Source organism: Chiloscyllium plagiosum, unplaced genomic scaffold (assembly GCF_037043375.1).
Source record: "Chiloscyllium plagiosum isolate Xiang-an unplaced genomic scaffold, Cpla_swu_hap1 HiC_scaffold_23, whole genome shotgun sequence".
In the NCBI taxonomy this organism is placed as follows: Eukaryota; Metazoa; Chordata; class Chondrichthyes; order Orectolobiformes; family Hemiscylliidae; genus Chiloscyllium; species Chiloscyllium plagiosum.
This window is the reverse complement of record NW_028270161.1, coordinates 65,050,428-65,071,776: the sequence shown is the minus strand read 5'-3', so window position 1 is coordinate 65,071,776 and position 21,349 is coordinate 65,050,428.

Genomic DNA, 21,349 nt, shown 5'->3' with positions numbered 1-21,349 from the left:
GCGCCCCTGAAACTTAATTTTGGATCTCCCTGCTCTCAACCTTTTGTAGAACATAGAACAGTACAGCACAGAACAGGCCCTTCAGCCCACGATGTTGTGCCGACCATTGATCCTCATGTGAGGTAAATCTAATGTACGAACTCTCAAATTGCTGTGACCATATGCATGTCCAGTAGTCTCTTAAACATCCCCAATGACTTTGCTTCCACAACTGCTGCTGGCTACACATTCCATGCTCTCACAACTCTCTGCATAAAGAACCCGCCTCTGACATCCCCACTATACTTTCCGCCAAACAGCTTAAAACTCTGACCCCTCGAGTTAACAATTTCTGCCCTGGGAAATAGTCTCTGGCTATCAACTCTATCTGTGCCTCTCATTATCTTGTATACCTCAATTAGGTCCCCTCTCCTCCTCCTTTTCTCCAATGAGCTCAGTCAACATCTTTTCATAAGATAAGCCCTCCAGTCCAGGCAGCATCCTGGTAAACCTCCTCTGAACCCTCTCCAAAACATCCACATCCTTCCTATAATAGGGCGACCAGAACTGGACGCAGTATTCCAAGTGCGGTCTAACCAAAGTTTTATAGAGCTGCAACAAGATCTCACAACTCTTAAACTCAATCCCCCTGTTAATGAAAGCCAAAACACCATATGCTTTCTTAACAATCCTGTCCACTTAGCTGGCCATTTTAAGGGATCTATGTGCCTGCACACCAAGATCCCTCTGTTCCTCCACACTGCCAAGAATCCTATCCTTAATCCTGTACTCAGCTTTCAAATTCGACCTTCCAAAATGCATCACCTCACATTTATCCAGGTTGAACTCCATCTGCCACCTTTCAGCCCATCTCTGCATCCTGTCAATGTCATGCTGCAGCCTACAACAGCCCTCTGTACTGTCAATGACACCTCCAACCTCTGTGTCGTCTGCAAACTTGCTGACCCATCCTTCAATCCCCTCATCCAAGTCATTAATAAAAATTACAAACAGTAGAGGCCCAAGGACAGATCTCTGTGGAACACCACTCACCACAGACTTCCAGGCAGAATATTTTCCTTCCACTACCACTCGCTGTCTTCTGTTGGCCAGCCAATTCTGTATCCAGACAGCTAAGTTCCCCTGTATCCCATTCCTCCTGACCTTCTGAACGAGCCTACCATGGGGAACCTTATCAAATGCCTTACTAAAGTCCATATACACAACATCCACCGCTCGACCCTCATCAACTTGTCTAGTAACATCCTCAAAGAACTCGATAAGGTTTGTGAGGCATGACCTGCCCCTCACAAAGCCGTGCTGACTGCCTTTAATCAAGCCATGCTCTTCCAGATGGTCATAAATCCTATCCCTCAGAATCCTTTCTAACACCTTGCAGACGACAGACGTGAGACTTACTGGCCTGTAATTGCCGCGGATTTCCCTATTTCCTTTCTTGAAGAGAGGAATTACATTTGTTGTGGTTCTGTTCGCCGAGCTGGGAATTTGTGTTGCAAACGTTTCGTCTCCTGTCTAGGTGACATCCTCAGTGCTTGGGAGCCTCCTGTGAAGCGCTTCTGTGGTGTTTCCTCCGGCATTTATAGTGGCCTGTCCCTGCCGCTTCCGGTTGTCAGTTTCAGCTGTCCGCTGAAGTGGCCGGTATATTGGGTCCAGGTCGATGTGTTTGTTGATGGAGTTTGTGGATGAGTGTCATGCTTCTAGGAATTCCCTGGCTGTTCTTTGTTTGGCTTGCCCTATAATGGTAGTGTTGTCCCAGTCGAATTCATGTTGCTTGTCGTCTGCGTGTGTGGCTATTAGGGATAGCTGGTCGTGGCGTTTCGTGGCTAGTTGATGTTCGTGGATGCGGATCGTTAGCTGTCTTCCTGTTTGTCCTATATAGTGTTTTGTGCAGTCCTATCATGGGATTTTGTACACTACATTAGTTTTGCTCATGCTGGGTATCGGGTCCTTCGTTCTGGTGAGTTGTTGTCGGAGAGTGGCTGTTGGTTTGTGTGCTGTTATAAGTCCTAGTGGTCGCAGTAGTCTGGCTGTCAGTTCTGAAATGTTCTTGATGTATGACCTTATACACCCGATCGGAGACGTCCCGGACCCTGGCACCAGGGAGGCAACATTCCTTCTGGGAATCCCGATCCTGTCGATTCCCCTAACAGTCGAGTCTCCTGCCACGAGCGCTTTTCTATTCTGCCCCCTTCCCTTCTTTGCCACAGTGTCAGGCTCAGTGCCAGAGAACTGACTGCTATGGCTTTCCTCTGGTAGGTCATCCCCCCCAGCAGTATCCAAAACGGTATACTTATTGCTGAGGGGAATGTCCACAGGGGATCTCTGCACTGTCTGTCTGTCCCCTTTCCTCCCCCTGACTGTAACCCATCTATCTTACCCTGAGCCTTAGAAGTGACCAACTCCCGGTAACTCCTCTCAATTACCCCCTCAGCCTCCCGAATGATCCGTAGTTCATCCAGCTCCAGCTCCAATTCCCTAACACGGTTTCCAAGGAGCTGGAGTTGGGTGCACTTCCTGCAGATGTAGCCAGGGGAGACATGTGTCATGTCTCCCACCTGCCACATTCTGCAGGAGGAGCAAGCAACTGCCCATCCATACCCCACTTATCTGAACGCCCACACAATACTAAACAAGAAAGCTTAATTCAATTGCTATAAAATCAAGCAATAAACTTATATTCAATAAAGGAAGTTTAGAAATGAACTGTACCTTATTAACTTGGTTAGAGGAGGAGGGCGGGTGGGAGACACTGCACTTGTAGTGCTTCGGGTTTAGCCGCCTTGTAATACATATGGTCAAAAGGTCGCTGGCGTTGAAGGGTAAGTACTTATACTCACTCGTTTCCTTCCCGGCAGCCCCTTTGGTCCGTGTCACCTCCGCAGCTGCTCCCACTCCTTCTGTGGAGGGAAAATACCTCTGGCCACTACCGGTAAGTAATTTTTAAAAATCCCCCTTACCTTAGCTGTCGCCTTCCTAGTTCGCATTACCTCCACTGCTGCTCCCACTCAAAAAAATGTTTCTATACTCGAACAACAATTTTGGTTCCCATCCCCCTGCTGGATTAGTTTAAACCCACCCCAATAGCCTTAGTGAATTTCCCCTCCAGGATATTGGTATCCCTCTGGTTCAGATGAAGACCATCCTGCTTGTAGAGGTCGCACCCACCCTAGAAAGAGCCCCAATTATCCAAGAATCCAAAACCCTCTCTCCTGCACCATCCCTGTAGTCACGTGTTCAACTCCTCTCTCTCCCTATCTCTCGCCTCACTAGCACGTGGCACGGGCAACAAACCAGAGAAAACAACTCTGTTCGTCCTAGCTCTAAGCTACCATCCTAGCTCCCTGAATTTCTGCCTTAAATCCCCATCTCTCTTCCTACCTATGTCGTTGGTGCCAATGTGGACCATGACTTGGGGCTGCTCCCCCTCCCCCTTAAGGATCCCAAAAACACGATCAGAGATACCACGAACCCTGGCACCCGGGAGGCAACACACCAACCGTGAGTCTCTCTCATTCCCACAGAACCTCCTAACTGTCCCCCTAACTATGGAGTCCCCAATGACTACTGCTCTGCTCCTCTTCCCCCTTCCCTTCTGAACAGCAGGGACAGACTCTGTGCCAGAGCCCTGTGCCCCATTGCTTAACCCTGGTAAGTCCTCCCCCGCAAAACGGTATACTTATTGTTGAGGGGAATGGCCACCGGGGATCCCTGCACTGCCTGCCAGTTCCCTTTCTGTCCCCTGACTGTCACCTTTTTCTTGTACCTGAGGAGTGACTACCTCCCTGTAACTCCTCTCAATAACTCCCTCTGCCTTCCGAATGATCTGAAGTTCATCCAGCTCCAGCTCCATTTCCCTAACGCGGTTTTTGAGGAGCTGGAGTTGGGTGCACTTCCCGCTGATGTAGTCAGCAGGGACACTAGTGGTGACCCTTACCTCCCACATTTTGCAGGAGGAACATTCAACTGCCCTAACCTCCATTCCCACTATACTAAATTCCCAAAGAGACTGTTGTAAAACAAAATAGGCTTGTCATAGTAGGGACATAAATATTCCTAACATAAACTGGACTGCCAGAGCATTAAGGGCTTAGATGTGGTGGAATTTAAGTCTGTTCAGGAAAGTTTACTCAAAAAATGTATGGAGGGTGCTCCTGCGGAATGGGCAAAACTCGACCTGCTTTTGGGAAATAGGGCAGCAGATGTGGTGGAGGTGACAGTTCTGGGGCTGGGCTTTGGGACCAGTGATCATAGTTCTATTAATTTTAAAGTCTTTATGGAAAGAGACAAAAATGGTCCAGATGTTCAAGTTCTAAAATGGGGCACGTCAAATTTTGATGTAATTGGGAGCTTGCAGCGGTTGACTGGAGTGATCTGTTTATAGACAAGGGATCTTCAGCAAGTGGAAGACTTTTAAAGTGTGAAAGCTCGACTTCAAAGTTTAGATGTTCCTGTGAGGGTGAAGGGCAAGGTGGGCAGGAATAGGGAACACTAGATGACAAGAGATATTAAGGATTTGACCAGAAAATAAGGAGGTATGGCTCAGGTATGGACAGGCGGGATCAAGGGAATCCTGGAAGGTATAGAGGAGATACAGGAGTTTACTAAAGGAGGACATCAGGAGAGTGAAAATGGGGCATGAGATAGCCTTGGCAGAGAATATTAGCCTGAATCCAATGAGCTCATTTAAGTATGTTAAATGAAAAAGAATAACTCGAGAAAATTGGATCCGTCAAGGACCAAAGTGGGCATATACATGTCGAACCACAGAGGTGGGTGAGGTCCTAAATGAATATCTCTTCTGTGTTTACTGTGGAGAAAGACTTGAAGACATGGGAATTTGGGAAATTAGTGGTGATATGTTGGGCACAGTCTATATCACAGCAGAGGAGTGTTGGATGTATTAGAATGTATGAAGGCGGATAAATCTCCAGGTCCTGACCAGATATATCCAAAAACCCTGCAAGAGGCTGAAGAGGAAATGGTGGGGACCCTTTTGCATCATTGTTAGCCACTGGTGAGGCCCTGGAAGACCGGAGGTTAATGAATGTTGTGTCATTATTCAAAAAGGGCTGCAAAGTAAAACCTGGGCACTATAGACCAGTCAGCCTAACATCTGTGGTGGGTAAGTTACTTGAGAAGATTCTGAGATAAGATTTACATGCATCTTGAAAGACAGGGTTTGATTAGGAATAGTGAGCATGGCTTTGCACATGGGAGATCATGTCTCACAAACCTTTTAGAGTTCTTTGATGAATTGACCACGATGGTTGACGAGGCCAGGGCAGTAGATACAATCTACAAGGATTTCATTAGGGCCTTTGATGATGTTCCACATGGTAAGGTTAGATCACGTTGAATTCAGTGGGAGCTGGTAAATTGGATACACAGTTGCCTTGATGGTAGCAAGCAGAGGGTAATAATGGAAGAATGGGCGGCACGGTGGCACAGTGGTTAGCACTGCTGCCTCACAGCGCCAGAGACCCGGGTTCAATTCCCGACTCTGGCGACTGACTGTGTGGAGTTTGCACGTTCTCCCCGTATCTGCGTGGGTTTCCTCCGGGTGCTCCGGTTTCCTCCCACAATCCAAAGATGTGCAGGTCAGGTGAATTGGCCTTGCTAAATTGCCCGTAGTGTTAGGTAAGGGGCAAATGTAGGGGTATGGGTGGGTTACGCTTCAGCGGGTGGACTTGTTGGGCCGAAGGGCCTGTTTCCACACTGTAATCTAATCTAATCTAATCTAATGCTTGACAAACTGGAGGCCTGTGACTTGTGGTGTGCCTCAGGGTTCGGAGCTGGACTTGTTGTTGTTTGTTATCTATGCCAATGATTTGGATGGTAATATCCAAGGGCATGATAAATTTGCAGATTACACTAAAATAGGAGATATCGTGGACAGTGAGGAAAGTTGTCAAAAATTGCAGCAAGGCCTTGGTCAGCTGGGAAGTGGGCCAAGAAATAGACAATCTCATTTTATTTCCCCAGGGCTTTAAAATCCTTCCTCAGATAAAGTTCTGAGCACAATACTCCAAATATAGCATCACCTCCTTGCTTTTATACTCTATACCACTACTTATAAACCCAAGGGTCTTCTGAGCCTTCTTAACTGCTGTTTTAACTGCCACGCATAATTTCCTGTATTCTGCATTGCTTTCTACTTAAACAGGGGTGTAACATTTACCAGTCCTCTCGGCCTCCAGTGATCCCTGAAAGATCACCAGCAATGTCTCCACAATCTCTTCAACTACCTTTTAGTATTATTAGATGTGGGTGATTTAGCCAACATCAGACCTGTCAGCTTCTCCAGCACCTTCTCCTTAGTAATGGTCACCACACTCACCTCCTCCGCCTGACTCCTTTAATGTTCTGGCAGGTTTCTGGTATCTGCTACCATGATGACTGATGCAAAGTACCATTCAATTCCTCTGCCATTTCTTTGTTTCACATAATGACATCTTTCCAGCAGTGCAATGTTAGCTCTTGCCTCTTGTTTATCTTTTATATATCAAAAGCATCTCGCAGTCTTCTTTTTTACTATTAACTAGCTTACCATCATATTTCCCAGCAAAAGAGAAAACGCTGGAAAATCTCAGCAGGTCTGGCAGCATCTGTAAGGAGAGAAAAGAGCTGACGTTTCGAGTCTAACTGACCCTTTGTCAAAGCACCATCATTTTTTTTACCATCATAGAACATAGAACATAGAAGAATACAGCGCAGTACAGGCCCTTCGGCCCTCGATGTTGCGCCGATCCAGGCCCACCTAACCTACACTAGCCCACTATCCTCCATATGCCTATCCAATGCCCGCTTAAATGCCCATAATGAGGGAGAGTCCACCACCGCTACTGGCAGGGCATTCCATGAACTCACGACACGCGGAGTAAAGAACCTACCCCTAACATCTGTCCTATACCTACCCCCCCTTAATTTAAAGCTATGCCCCCTTGTAATAGCTGACTCCATACGAGGAAAAAGATTCTCACTGTCGACCCTATCTAAACCCCTAATCATCTTATACACCTCTATCAAGTCACCCCTAAACCTTCTTTTCTCCAATGAAAACAACCCCAAGTGCCTCAGCCTTTCCTCATACGATCTTTCTACCATACCAGGCAACATCCTGGTAAACCTCCTCTGCACCCGTTCATATTTCATCTTTTTTGTTTCAGCTGGTTTTTAAAGGTTTCCTAATTCCTTACATTCCCAATAATCTTCACCACATTGTATGTTTTCTTCATTTGCTTTTCTACTGTCCATGATTTCCCTTGTCAGCTACGGTTGCCTTGTCCTCCTCTGAGAGGGATGAGTTTCAGCTGTGCCTCCTAATTACTACCAGATAGTCCTCCCATTACTGCCCCATCGTCTTCCTAACTAATCTTACATTTCAATTAACACTTCCTCCCTCAAGTCTTTATAGTTTTTTGCTACTCAGTTATAACCGCATCACATCCAAAAGTGAACAATATTTCTAAACTGAAAGAGGGAGTTTTGAGAGATGGGACACGGAGAATGAGTGGAGTATTTATTAACTGTTGTATGTGTGTGTGTGTGTGCGTGTGAGTGAGAGAGAGAATATAGATAAGGAGATGTACTTCTCTATTTGTTTTGTTGAAATACGTTGAGACACCGGAACAAGGAATTTATAGCACACATACTGATAAGAATGATAAACTACAGCAGGGAAATCCAGAGAGGGGAATTCCTTGAGAAAAGAGGAATGTAACACCTCAGTTAAGGATCAAACATTTTTATAAAGTTTCCACATCATATGCAGTATTTTCTTAACTGTATCTCTGTTGTTAAATCCGAATATCTTGTGCACATATGAACAATCTTACCTGCATGCACAAACACACAAACTGAACATTGTATAAAATCACTTTCCCTCCATTCCATTTAAAATGTTTTGTTAACATTGTCACTCAATATTCCTTCCTCTTGATATATTCTGCTTCTTTTTCTGCATTTGTTCTATTCCGTCTATCAGGACAAATATTGGTGACGGGGTGGGGGGACATCATTTACTCCTCTTCTATTAATAAGAGAGTTCTTTCAATGTGTTATCCCACTGTATCAGCAGCAGCTCCATCCTCAACATGATTGGGATCAACAGTTCAAGAGAGAGGTAGGGGAGAGATCACAATCTGACAATAACAGACTGGAATGTCCCAACAATGGGCAGCACGGTGGCACAGTGGTTAGCACTGCTGCCTCACAGCGCCAGAGACCCGGGTTCAATTCCCGCCTCAGGCAACTGTCTGTGTGGAGTTTGCACATTCTCCCTGTGTCTGCGTGGGTTTCCTCCGGGTGCTCTGGTTTCCTCCCACAGTCCAACAATGTGCAGGTCAGGTGAACTGGCCATGGTAAATTGCCTGTGGTGTTAGGGGAACGGGTCTGGGCGGGTTGCCGGTCGATGTGGACTTGTTGGGCTGAAGGGCCGTTTCCACACTGTAAGTAATCTAATCTAATGGATCAGAATTGGAGTACAATAGATTGGAAAGTTCCAACAATGGATAGGGGTTTATCCCATGGTCTTTACTGGCTTTTTCATGAAAATGCAACATTATCAAAGTGGATAGAATCCGTTTTGATGATTATTCAGGCAGGTTACTATCCCTTCCTCACTCTGGTTGGTGCTCCTGGTAAGTCTGCCTCTGACTCTTTATTAGTTCTGTAAACCATCGTGAACATTACTGTTATTTCTGTTTTTTATATTTGGCAAAGACGTCAACTATTTTTTTCTGTTTTTTTTATTGTGTGATTGGTAAAATCTTTACTTTTTTATTTATCTAAGGTATCTAAGGTAAGACTAAGTTAAGCTTAATGCTAAAAATGGGAGGAGATTCCAGAGCCGTGTTATGCTCCTCTTGCTCAATGTGGGAGCTCAGGGACATGGCTGATGAGCCTGAATCCATCACATGTAGGAAGTGTGTCCAGCTGCAGCTCTTGTTAAACTGCATGGCAGCTCTGGAGCTGTGGATGGACTCACTTTGGAGCATCCATGATGCTGAGGGGGTCGTGGATAGTATGTTTAGTGAATTGGTCACACCGCAGGTTAGGATTGCTGAGGGAGAAAGGGAATGGGTGACCAAAAGGCAGAGAAAGGGTAGGAAGGCAGTGCAGGTGTCCCCCATGGTCATCTCCCTCTAAAACAGGCATACCGTTTTGGATACTGTTGGGGAGATGACTCACCAGGGGAAGGCAGCAGTAGCCAGGTTAATGACACCGCAGTTGGCTCTGCTGTTCAGAAGGGCAGGAAAAAGTGTGGAAGGGTTATAGTGGCAGAGGATTCAGTTGCAAGGGGAGTAGATAGGTGGTTCTGTAGTTGAAAACGAGACTCTGGAATGGTAAGTCAGGGATGTCCCAGATCGGCTGAAGAGCATTCTCAAGGGGGAGGGTGAACAGCCAGTTGTCATGATGCATGTGGGCACAAATGATAATTGGTAAAAACAGGATGAGGTCCTACAAGCAGAATTTGGTGAGTTAGGAGCCAAGTTAAAACGTAAGCCCTCAGAGGTAGTAATCTCAGGATTGCTACCAGTGCAGCATGTGAGTTAGAGTAAGAATGATAGAATAGGCAGGATGAATGCTTGGCTTGAGAGATGGTGCAGGAGGAAGGGGTTCAGATTTTTGGGTATTGGGACTGGCTCTGAGGGAGGTGGGACTATTACAAATTGGATGGTCTACACCTGGGCTGGACTAGAACCAATGTCTTCTGGGATGGCTTTTGCTAACGCTGTGGGGGAGGAGTTAAACTAATGTGGCAGGGGTTGGGAACCACCTGAGGTTAGTGGACAGTAAGGAAACAGTAACTAAAGCCTGTAAGGAACTAGATAGTGAAGTCAGTGTGATTAAGGGGAAGAGTAGGCAGGGAACAGATGATGAAGGCAAAGACACTGGTGGTCTGAGGTGCATTTGTTTTAATGCAACAAGTATAGTAGGTATGATAGATGAACTCAGGGCTTGGTTTAGTACCTGGGAGTATGATGTTATTGCTATAACTGAGACTTGGTTGAGGGAAGGGCATGATTGGCAACTAAATATCCCAGGATATTGATGCTTCTCGCAGGATAGAGAGGGAGGTAAAAGGGGTGGAGGAGTTGCATTACTGGTCAGAGAGGATATCCCAGCTGTGCTGAAGGAGGGCACTATGGAGGACTTGAACAGTGAGGCAATATGGGCAGAGCTCAGAAATAGGAAGGGTGTGGTAACAATGTTGGGGTTCCCAACAGCGAGTGTCAGATAGAGGTACAAATATGTAAACAGATTGTGGAAAGATGTAGGAGCAACAGGGTTGTGGCAATAGGAGATTTTAGTTTTCCCAACATTGACTGGGATTCACTTAGTGTTTGAGGTCCAGATGGAGCAGGTTTTTCAGGAGCATCCAGGAGGATTTTCTAGAGCAGTGTGTAAATAGTCCAACTCGTGAAGGGGCCATAATGTGTTGGGGCATGAGCCCAGCCAGGTGGCCTGGTGTTGGGCTTAGTCTGACCTGGCCTGGTTTCAGGTGGTTAAAGTTTCAGTAGGGGATTACTTTGGAAATAGTGATCACAAATCTGTAAGTTTTAGAATACTCACGGACAAAGATGAGAGTGGTCCTAAAGGAAGAGGGCTAAACTGAGGGAAATAGCAAAGTTTGGCAGGAGCTGGGGGATTTAGATTGGGAGCAGCTGTTTGAAGGTAAATCCACTTCTGATATGTGGGAGGCTTTCAAAGATAGGTTGATTACAGCTCCGGAGTGTCCCTGTGAAAATGAAGGCAAGGACTGATTCGGGATAGTCAACATGGCTTTGTGCGTGGGAAATCATGTCTCACAAACTTGACTGAGTTTTTTGAAGAAGTAACAAAGAAGATTGATGAGGGCAGAGCAGTAGATATGATCTATATGGACTTCAGTAAGGTGTTCGACAAGGTTCCCCATGGGAGACTGATTAGCAAGGTTAGATCTCATGGAATACAGGGAGATCGAGCCATTTGGATACAGAACTGGCTCAAAGGTAGAAGACAGAGGGTGGTGGTGGAGGGTTGCTTTTCAGACTGGAGGTCTGTGACCAATGGAGTGCCACAAGGATTGGTGCTGGGTCCTCTACTTTTTGTCATTTACATAAATGATTTGGATGAGAGCATAAGAGGTACAGTTAGTAAGTTTACAGATGACACCAAAATTGGAGGTGTAGTGGACAGCGAAGAGGATTACCTCAGATTACAACAGGATCTGGACCAGATGGGCCAATGGGCTGAGAAGTGGCAGATGGAGTTTAATTCAGATAAATGTCAGTTGCTGCATTTTGGGAAAGCAAATCTTAGCAGGACTTATACACTTAATGGTAAGGTCCTAGGGAGTGTTGCTGAACAAAGAGACCTTGGAGTGCAGGTTCATAGCTCCTTGAAAGTGGAGTCACAGGTAGATAGGATAGTGAAGAAGGCATTTGGTATGCTTTCCTTTATTGGTCAGAGTATTGAGTACAGGAGTTGGGAGGTCATGTTGCAGCTATACAGGACACTGGTTAGGCCACTGTTGGAATATTGTGTGCAATTCTAGTCTCCTTCCTATCAGAAAGATGTTGTGAAACTTGAAAGGGTTCAGAAAAGATTTACATGGATGTTGCCAGGGTTGGAGGATTTGAGCTAAAGGGAGAGGCTGAACAGGCTGGGGCTGTTTTCCCTGGAGTGTCGGAGGCTGAGGGGTGACCTTATAAAGGTTTACAAAATTATGAGGGGCATGGATAAGATAATCTTTTCCCAGTGGGGGGGGGAGTCCAGAACTAGAGGGCATAAGTTTAGGGTGAGAGGGGAAAGATATAAAAGACATCTAAGGGGCAATGTTTTCACACAGAGGGTGGTACGTGTGTGGAATGAGCTGCCAGAGGAAGTGGTGAAGACTAGTACAATTGCAACATTTAAGAGGCATTTGGATGGGTATATGAATAGGAAGGGTTTGGAGGGATATGGGCCAGGTGCTGGCAGGTGTGACTCGATTGGGTTGGGATATCTGGTCGGCATTGATGGATTGGAATGAAGAGTCTGTTTCCATGCTGTACATCTCTGTGACTCCATGACTCTAAATGGCCAGATTAGGGAACCATGGATGACAGGTAAAATTGTGAGACTAGCTCAGAGGTAAAAGGTAAGATGTAAAAAGAAGAATCGACTGGGACAACACATCCATCCTAGGACAAGCCAAACAAAGAAGTGCACGAAAATTCCTAGAAGCATGGCATTCCAACTGGAACTCTGTCAACAAACACATTGAGTTAGACCCCATCTACCATCCCTTGAGAAAAATAACAGGAAATTACATCACCACAGGAAATGACATTGCCAACCCAAACATATAACTAGAAAGCAGGAATCATGAACAATGCTTTGCCCGCAAGCTTACTAAAGATGTTACCTCATAGGGTGAGGAAACATCTGGAAATTAACCTTCCAGCTCAGCGAGCAAACCTATATCCAGGTAAAAGGAAGCATACGTAAGGACTAGGCAACTGAAGACAGATGAAGCTTTGGAAGCATATCGAGAATGTAGGACCAATCTAAAAAAACAATTAAGAGGGCTGAAAGGGGTCATGAAAAATCTTTAGCAAACAGGCTTAAGAAAAATCCCAAAGCCTTTTATTCATATTTAAGGAGCAAGAGGGTAACTTGGGAAACAGTTGGTCCACTCAAGGACAAAGGAGGAAAGAAGTGCATGGAGTCAGAGAAAATGGTTGAGATTCTTAACAAGTACTTTGCATCAGTATTCACCGAGGAGAGGGATGAGGTTAGGGATAGATGTTTGATTACTCCAGGTTAAATCAGCATAAGGAGGGAGGATGTGTTGCGTATTCTAAAAGGCATTAAGGCGGTCAAGTCCTCACGTCCGGATGGGATCTATCCCATGTTACTGAGGGATGTGAGAGAGAGGAAATGGTTGGGGTTTTAGCAGATATCTTTGCAGCATCCCTGAACACAGGGGAGATTCTGGAGGACCGGGAATTGCTAATGTTGTCCCCTTATTTCAGAAGGGTAGCAGGGATAATCCAGGTAATTATAGACCGGTGAGCCTGATGTCAGTGATAGGGAAACTGCTGGAGAAGATGCTGAGAGATAGGATGTATACCCATTTGGAAGAAAATGGGGTTATCAGTGATAGAACATAGAACATCGAACAATACAGCACAGATCAGGCCCTTTTCAGCCCTCGATGTTGCGCCGACCTGTGAACTATTCTCAGCTCGTCCCCCTACACTATCACAAAATCATCCATGAGCTTATCTAAGGACTGTTTAAATCTCCCTAATGTGGCTGAGTTGACTACCTTAGCAGGTAGGGCATTCCACACCCTTACCACACTCTGAGTAAAGAACCTGCCTCTGACATCTGTCTTAAATCTATCACCCCTCAATTTGTAGTTATGCCCCCTCATACAAGCTGACGCCATCGTCCAAGGAAAACATCTTTCTTTCTCTACCCTATCTAATCCTCTGATCATCTTGTATGTCTCTATCAAATCCCCTCTTCGCCTTCTTCTTTCCAATGAGAACAGACCCAAGTCTTTCAGCCATTCCTCATAAGACATTCCCTCCAGACCAGGCAACATCCTGGTAAGTTTTCCTACCTTTTCCAATGCTTCCATATCCTTTTCGTAATGGGGCGACGAGAACTGTACACAGTATTTCAAATGTGGCTGCACCAGCGTTTTGTCTATTTGCAGCATGATATTGCGGTTCCGGAACTCAATCTCTCTTCCAATGAAACCTGACACACCATATTCCTTCTTAACAGCACAATCCACCTGGGTGGCAACTTTCAGGGATCTATGCACATGAACTCCAAGATCCCTCTCGCACATCCACACGACCAAGAATTTTTCCATCGACCCAGTACTCTGCCTTCCTGATATTCCTCTCACAATGAATCACCTCACATTTAGCTGCATTGAACTCCATTTGCCACCTCTCAGCCCAATTCTGCAGTTTATCCAAGTCCTCCTGCAACCTGTAACATTCTTCCACACTGTCCACTACTCCACCGACTTTAGTGTCGTCTGCAAATTTACTAATCCATCCACCTATGCCTGCGTCTCAGTCATTTCTTAAAATGACAAATAGTAGCGGTCCCAAAACAGATCCTTGTGGCACACCACTAGTAACCGGACTCCAGACTGAATATTTTCCATCAACCACCACTCGCTGCCTTCTTTCAGAAAGCCAGTTTCTAATCCAAACTGCTAAATCACCCTCAATTCCATGCCTCTGCATTTTCTCCATCAGCCTCCCATGTGGAACCTTATCAAAGGTTTTACTGAAGTCCATGTATACCACGTCAACTGCCCTACCATCATCTACATGCTTGGTCACCTTCTCAAAAAACTCAATGAGGTTTGTGAGACACGACCTACCCTTGACGAAACCAGGTTGTCTATCTGAAATCATATTGTTGCTTGCTACATGATTATAAATCTTATCTCTTAAAATCCTTTCCAAACCTTTTCTACAACAGAAGCAAGGCTCACTGGTCTATAATTACCTGGGTAATCTCTGCTGCCCTTCTTGAACAAGGGCACAACATTTGCAATCCTCCAGTCCTCTGGTTCTAAACCGGTAGACAATGACAACTCAAATATCAAAGCCAAAGGCTCTGCTAGCTCCTCCCTAGGTTCCCAGAGAATCCTCGGATAAATCCCATCTGGCCCAGGGGACTTGTCTACTTTCACTCCTTCTAGAATTGATAACACCTGTTCGTAACTAACCTCAATCCTTTCTAGTCTAATATCTTGTACCTCATTCTTCTCCTCTACAATATTCTCATTTGCCTGAGTGAACACCGATGAGAAATGTTCATTTAGCACCTCTCCGATCTACACAGGGTCCACACTCAACTTCCCACTTCTGTCTTTTATTGGCTGTATTCCTGCCTTAATTATCCTTTTATTCCTCACATATCTATAGAAAGCTTTAGGGTTCTCCCTTAATCTATTTGCTAAAGACTGCTCGTGTCCTCTCTTTGCCCTTTTTAAGTCTCTCTTTAAATCCTTCCTAGCTGATCTGTAACTCTCCATCACCTCATCTGTACCATCTTGCCTCATCAACACATAACCCTCCTTCTTCTTTGTACCAAGAGATGCAATTTCTGTCGTAAACCATGGTTCCCTTACCTTATCACATCCTCTCTGCCTGACAGGGACATACCTATCAAGGACATGCAATATCTGTTCCTTAAACCAGCTCTACATTTCCATTGTCTGCATCCCCTGCATTTTGCTACCCCATTCTATGCATCCTAATTCTTGTCTAATCACATTATAATTGCCCTTGCCTCATCGATAACTCCTGACCTGTGGCATGTACCTATCCCTTTCCATCGCTAAACTAAACATAACTGAATTATGGTCACTCTCTCGAAAGTACTCACCTACAACTCAATCAAACACCTGGCCTGGTTCATTACCAAGCACCAGATCCAGTGTGGCCTCCCCTCGTGTCGGCCCTTCGACATACTGCGTCAGGAAACCCTCCTGTACACATTGGACAAAAACTGATCCATCCGACGTATAGAGTTATAGCATTTCCAATCAATGTTGGGGAAGTTAAAGTCCCCCATAATGACCACCCTGTTCCTTTCACTCCTACTCAGGATAATGTTGCTAATCCTCTCCTCCACCTCCCTGGAACTCTGCGGAGACCTATAAAAAACTCCAAGAAGTGTGACTTTTCCTCTCCTGTTTCTAACCTCAGCCCACACTACCTCAGTAGACGAGTCCTCGTCAAAAGGTCTCTCAGCCACCGTTATACTGTCCTTGACTAACAAGGCCACGCCTCCCCTTCTTTTATCACCTTGCCTGTTTTTAATGAAAGATCTAAACCCTGGAACCTGCAACATCCATCCCTCACCCTGCTCTATCCATGTCTTTGAAATGGCCGCAACATTGAAGTCAGCATGGTTTTGTGCAGGGAAGGTCATGTCTTACCAGCTTAATAGAAATCTTTGATGAAATTACAAAATTGATTGATGAGGGAAGGGCTGTAGATATCATATACATGGACTTCAGTAAGGCGTTTGATGGTTTCCCCATGGTAGACTAATGGAGAAAGTGAAGTCGCATGGGGTTCAGGTTGTACTAGCTAGATGGATAAAGAACTGACTGGGCAGCAGGAGACAGAGGAGTGTGGAAGGGAGATTCTCAAAATGGAGACCTGAGACCAGTGGTGTTCCACAGGGACCATGCTGGGACCACTGTTGCTTGTGATATATATTAATGATCTGGAGCAAGTTATACGTGGTCCAATTAGCAAGTTTGCAGATGACACTAAGATTGGTGGAGTGGCAGATGTTGAAGGGGACTGTCAGAGAATACAGCAGAAGGTAGATAGATTGGAGAATTGTTCCAAGAAATGGCAGATGGAGTTCAATTTGGGAAAAATGCGAGGTGATGCCGTTTGGACGATCCAATTCAAGAGCGAACTATACAGTAAATGGAAAAGTCCTGGGGAAAATTGTTGTACAGAGAGATCTGGGTGTTCAGGTTCATTGTTCCCTGAAGGTGGCAACACAGGTCAATAGAGTGATCAAGAAGGCATACGGCATGCTTTCCTTCATCGGATGGGGTATTGAGTACAAGAGCTGGCAGGTCATGTTACAGTTGTATAAGACTTTCATTCGGCCACATTTCGAATACTCTGTACAGTTCTGGTCACCACATTACCACAAGGATGTGGATGCTTTGGAGAGGGTGCAGAGGAGGTTCACCAGGATGTTGCCTGGTATGGAGGGTGCTAGCTATGAGGAGAGGTTGAGTAGGTTAGATTTTTTTCACTAGAAAGATGCAGGTTGAGAGGGGATCTGACTGAGGTTTACAAAATCATGAGAGGTATAGACAGGGTGGATATCAGGAAGCTTTTTTCCAGAGTGGGGGACACAGTTACCAGAGATCACGAGTTCAAGGTGAGAGGGGAAAGGTTTTTAGAGGAGAAATGCGTGGAAAGTTCGTTACGGCGAAGGTGATGGGTGCCTGGAACGCGTTGATAGCGGAGGTGTTAGAAGCGGGAACGATAGCGTCATTTAAGATGTATCTGGACCGATACATGAATAGGCAGGGGGCAGAGGAATACAGATCCTTAGAAAATAGGTGACAGGTTTAGAGAGAGGATCTGGATCGGCACAGGCTTGGAGGGCCGAAGGGCCTGTTCCTGTGCTGTAATTTTCTCAATTCTTTTGTTGTATTGCATTCACTTTCAATCACAAACTCCATCCCTCTCCCATGAATTTCATATCCTTCACTTACAAACCTGAGGGGGAACAAAAGTGTTCATAACCAAAAATACTCCATTTTGTCATGAGCTGATGTATATCTCACTATTCTCTCTATCACCAAACCTGTCCACTGCCTTCTCCACAACATCCCCAGTCTTTACTCCTGGCTCAGTGCTGTTTCTGAGTAAACCATCATCTACAAACTTTTGGTTTCAGTTCTCTTCCTGTCACTCTTCTAGTTACAAATATTTTGATAGCAAACTTACTCTTGTCTCAACCTGGACAAAAAGTGAAGCCGGACTGATGCTAAAACGAGGTGGTAACAGTTTTGTGTCACTTCTTTCAGCATAACCTGTAGCTTCACAAGAGGGAGAGGACTGTTCTGTCATTGACCATGAAGTATCATGTGCTCCAAGGTGCAATCAAAATGTCATCATTTTACCATTTCAATACCTGTGATCACATCCTTCCATGATGCTGTCTCTCAATCTCTTCATCTGTATATGCCAAAACCCTCCCATTTGTTCGTATTTAAACTTGTAGCTCAAAATCTCCCTCTGGCAGTGATTTTGACATCCACAGCACCAGTTGTCCTGGCACAATGGAGATATGGAGCTGTAAATGGATGGGAGCTCGACATCCAGTCACTCCCAGCCCGGGCTGCAAGGTTCCCCACGCTGGGCAGTGATCTAATGCAGTGTTACTGAGCAATGAACTGAGGTGGTGTACACAGGTCTATGTGCTGGGGGAATAACTGATTTATAGATCAATGCATTGTTGTCTTCTGCACAGTTTTCCACTCTGGTCAGAGTGTCAGGTTGTAGATATCCGTACAGTGGCCTGGTCTGCACAGAGCACCGAGCTGCACTGCTATCTCAGCCAGATTTATGGTGTCTGGGATGGTTCTGGGGTGGACTGAGAATGTGAAATAACTAACAAGTTCAGCTGATCTGACAATGTCTTTATTTTATGCTCTCATTCATATGATTGAACCATCCAAAGTCTGATTCCTCTGGCTTGTTCCATTCCACTGAAGAAACCCATATTTCTGTAACTTGTTGCCCGGTTAGTAATGGCAACAGTTACGAAAACTGTTCTCTCTGACAGAGGTACTTGCCTGTAGCCTCTGAGCAAGCCCAACTTAGAAATGTAAGTTGCTTGTCCCACTTTTTGACACAGTCCTCTAACTGCGGAATTGGTTATGCATCAGTCTTTGTAACAGCGTTGACTTTGCAATAGTCTCCACATAACTGTTGGGTACCATCTGGCTTTGGCACCATGACTATGGGTGAGCTCCAGTCACTGTAACTCACTTCGATTATGCCATCTTGGAACATGCGGTAGAGGGATATGCCTTAATCGGAACAACATCTCCTCTATCTACATCATGTACAATTAGGTTCGTACTTCCCAGTTTATTTCTGTATATCTTCCCATGTGATAGTAATAACTCTTTCAGGTCATTTCGATTTTCTTGTGCAAGGTAACTCAATAATTTATCCCAATTTTTGACAACTTCCTCATTGTCCAATTTGATTTGAGGAATGTCCAATTCAGAACCCTCTGAACGTGGTTCTTCCTTCTGTGCTGTAATCAGTAACACCTTCTCCTCTTGCTTTCCATCCCGATCAAAATACCTTTTGAGCATATTCGCATGACACACTCTGTGAGATTTCTTTCTGTCTGGAGTTCTTAGCGAGTAGTTCGCCTCACTCAATTTCCTCTCAAATTGATATGGTCCACTAAACCTTGCTTTAAAGGCTCACCTGTTACTGTAAGTAACACCAATACCTTATCCCCAAGTTTAATATTGCAAATTTGTGATTTCTTATCCACTTCCTGTTTCATTGTATGCTGTGATACTTTTAAATGTTGTCTAGCCAACTCTCCAGCTCTGTTTAATCGTTCTCTAAAATTTGACACATCGTCCAAATGGGTGGTCACTGAGTTCTGACATATTATTCTTCCTTAATTAATTTTAACAGTCCTGTTACTTCATGCCCCCAAATTAATTCAAATTGACTAAACTTGGTTGATTCATTCGGTGCAACTCTAATCACAAAAGGGATAAACGGAACTCCCTTATCCCAGTCATCTGGATAATCCTGACCATAAGCCCTCAACATGGTCTTTAGTGTATGCTGCCATCTCTCTAGCTCTTCCTGCGATTCCAGATGGTACGTGTTAGATTTGAATTGCTTTATTCCCAAGTTATCCATAACCTCCTTGAATAGTTTGGATGTGAAGTTTGATCCTGACTGGATTTCTATTGGTAATCCGTATCTAGTAAATATTTAAGTAATTCTTTTACAATCCTTTCAGCTGTGATGTTGCATAATGGGATTGTCTCTGGAAATCTAGTCAACACATCCATTAATGTTAATAAATACTTATTCCCAATTTTTGTTTGAGTTAGAGGACTTATGCAATCAATCAAGACTCTTGAGAAAGGTTCCCCAAATGCTGGAATAGGTATTAAAGGTGAAGATTTTATTGCTGCCTGTGGCTTTCCGATGTGCAGGTTCGGTGAATTGACCATGCTAAATTGCTCATAGTGTTAGATGCATTAATCAGAGGGAAATGGGTGTGGGTGGGTTACTCTTCAGTGGGTCAGTGTGGAGTGGTTGGGCCGAAGGGCCTGTTTCCACACTGTAGGGAATCTAATCTTACCGAAACAAATTGCAAACTTAAGGTCTGAGCTGCCTGCTTAAGAATGTTTTGGGTGGTCTGGCCTAGTCCATAACAGATTGGGGGCTTTTTGCGGGATTTTAAACAGCGAATGGTAGGTGCTAGTGTCTTTATTTTGGATGTTGGTTTGGTTGGGTAGACAAAGCTTGGGATAGGAGTAACTCTTTTAGTTGCCAAATGTTTTCTGGATGTGGATGCGTTGACTTTGGAAGTTTTGCAAAAAGTGACTAAGACCAAGTTGCAAAAATTAGCAGAGAAGCTGGAATTGGAACTGTGTGAGGAGAAGAGAGATAATTACAGCAGTAGCTCAGCATTTACACTTACTGGAGAAACCATCAGAATCTATAGAGAAGGCAAGAATTCAATTGTAAATGAAGCAGCTTGAGTTAGAGGTGAGAGATAAGGAAAGGGCAGCAGAAATGAAACAGTTTGAGTTACAATGAAAAGCAGAAGAGGGGGAAAAAGAGAGAGCGTTTGAACTTCAAAAACTGATACTTAAAAAGGAAAGTCAGCTTAAAAGGCTGGAGATAAAGGCTGAAGATAACCTTAGTGAGGAAGTATTGCAAACTCATGTGAAAGAGCAGAGGGTTAAAACAGCAAGGTTAGCAGCTAAAGGGGCTGATGATTATGAGCTGGTCCATGATGGATTGAAATTGGGGCAAAGAGAAATCCTCACGAGGAAAGGGAAAGGAGGATCTTAGTGAAGATCATAAGGATAATTTACCACAGGGTAAAAAAGAAACTCTTGAGGGAGACAAAGAAGTTAAAAAGTTCTGATGTTTTCATTGTAATAAAGTGGGCCACAGGAAATCACAGTGTTGGTGGGCTAGGAGAAAGCCAGGTGTAGGAAAACAAGACACGCCTGGGAGTTTTGTTGGACTAGTAACAAAAAGCACAAGGGAAGTTAGACAACTGCCTCAGAGTGTACAAGATGATCAGAGGTTGGTTAAGAAGGAAGTGCCAGATCTGCTTAAAAAATATACCTGTAAGGGTAAAGTTTATTCATATAGGCCAGGAGTAATAGGTAAGGAGGTTACAATATTACGGGACACAGGATCCTCTCAGCCTGTGATGCTGAAGCATGAGGAGATATATACTCCTGAGGGACTATTGACAGAAAACGTACTGGTCACAGGAATTCACGGTGGGACAAAAAGTGCTCAGTTATGAAAAGTGAGGCTAGAGAGTCCAGAGAACAGTGGAGAATATGTGGTAGGAGTACTGGACAAACTCTCAGCTCCAGGAATACAATTTGTCCTTGTAAATGATATAGCTGATTCACCGGTAGGCGTGCTGCCTACTCGAGTTGAAAAGCCAGTGGAGACGCAGGCAACTGAAGACCTGGAGAATGTTTATCCAGGAATTTTCCCAGATTGTGTGATCACAAGATCACAGAGGCACAAGTTGAAGCAGGAGAAACCAAAAGACA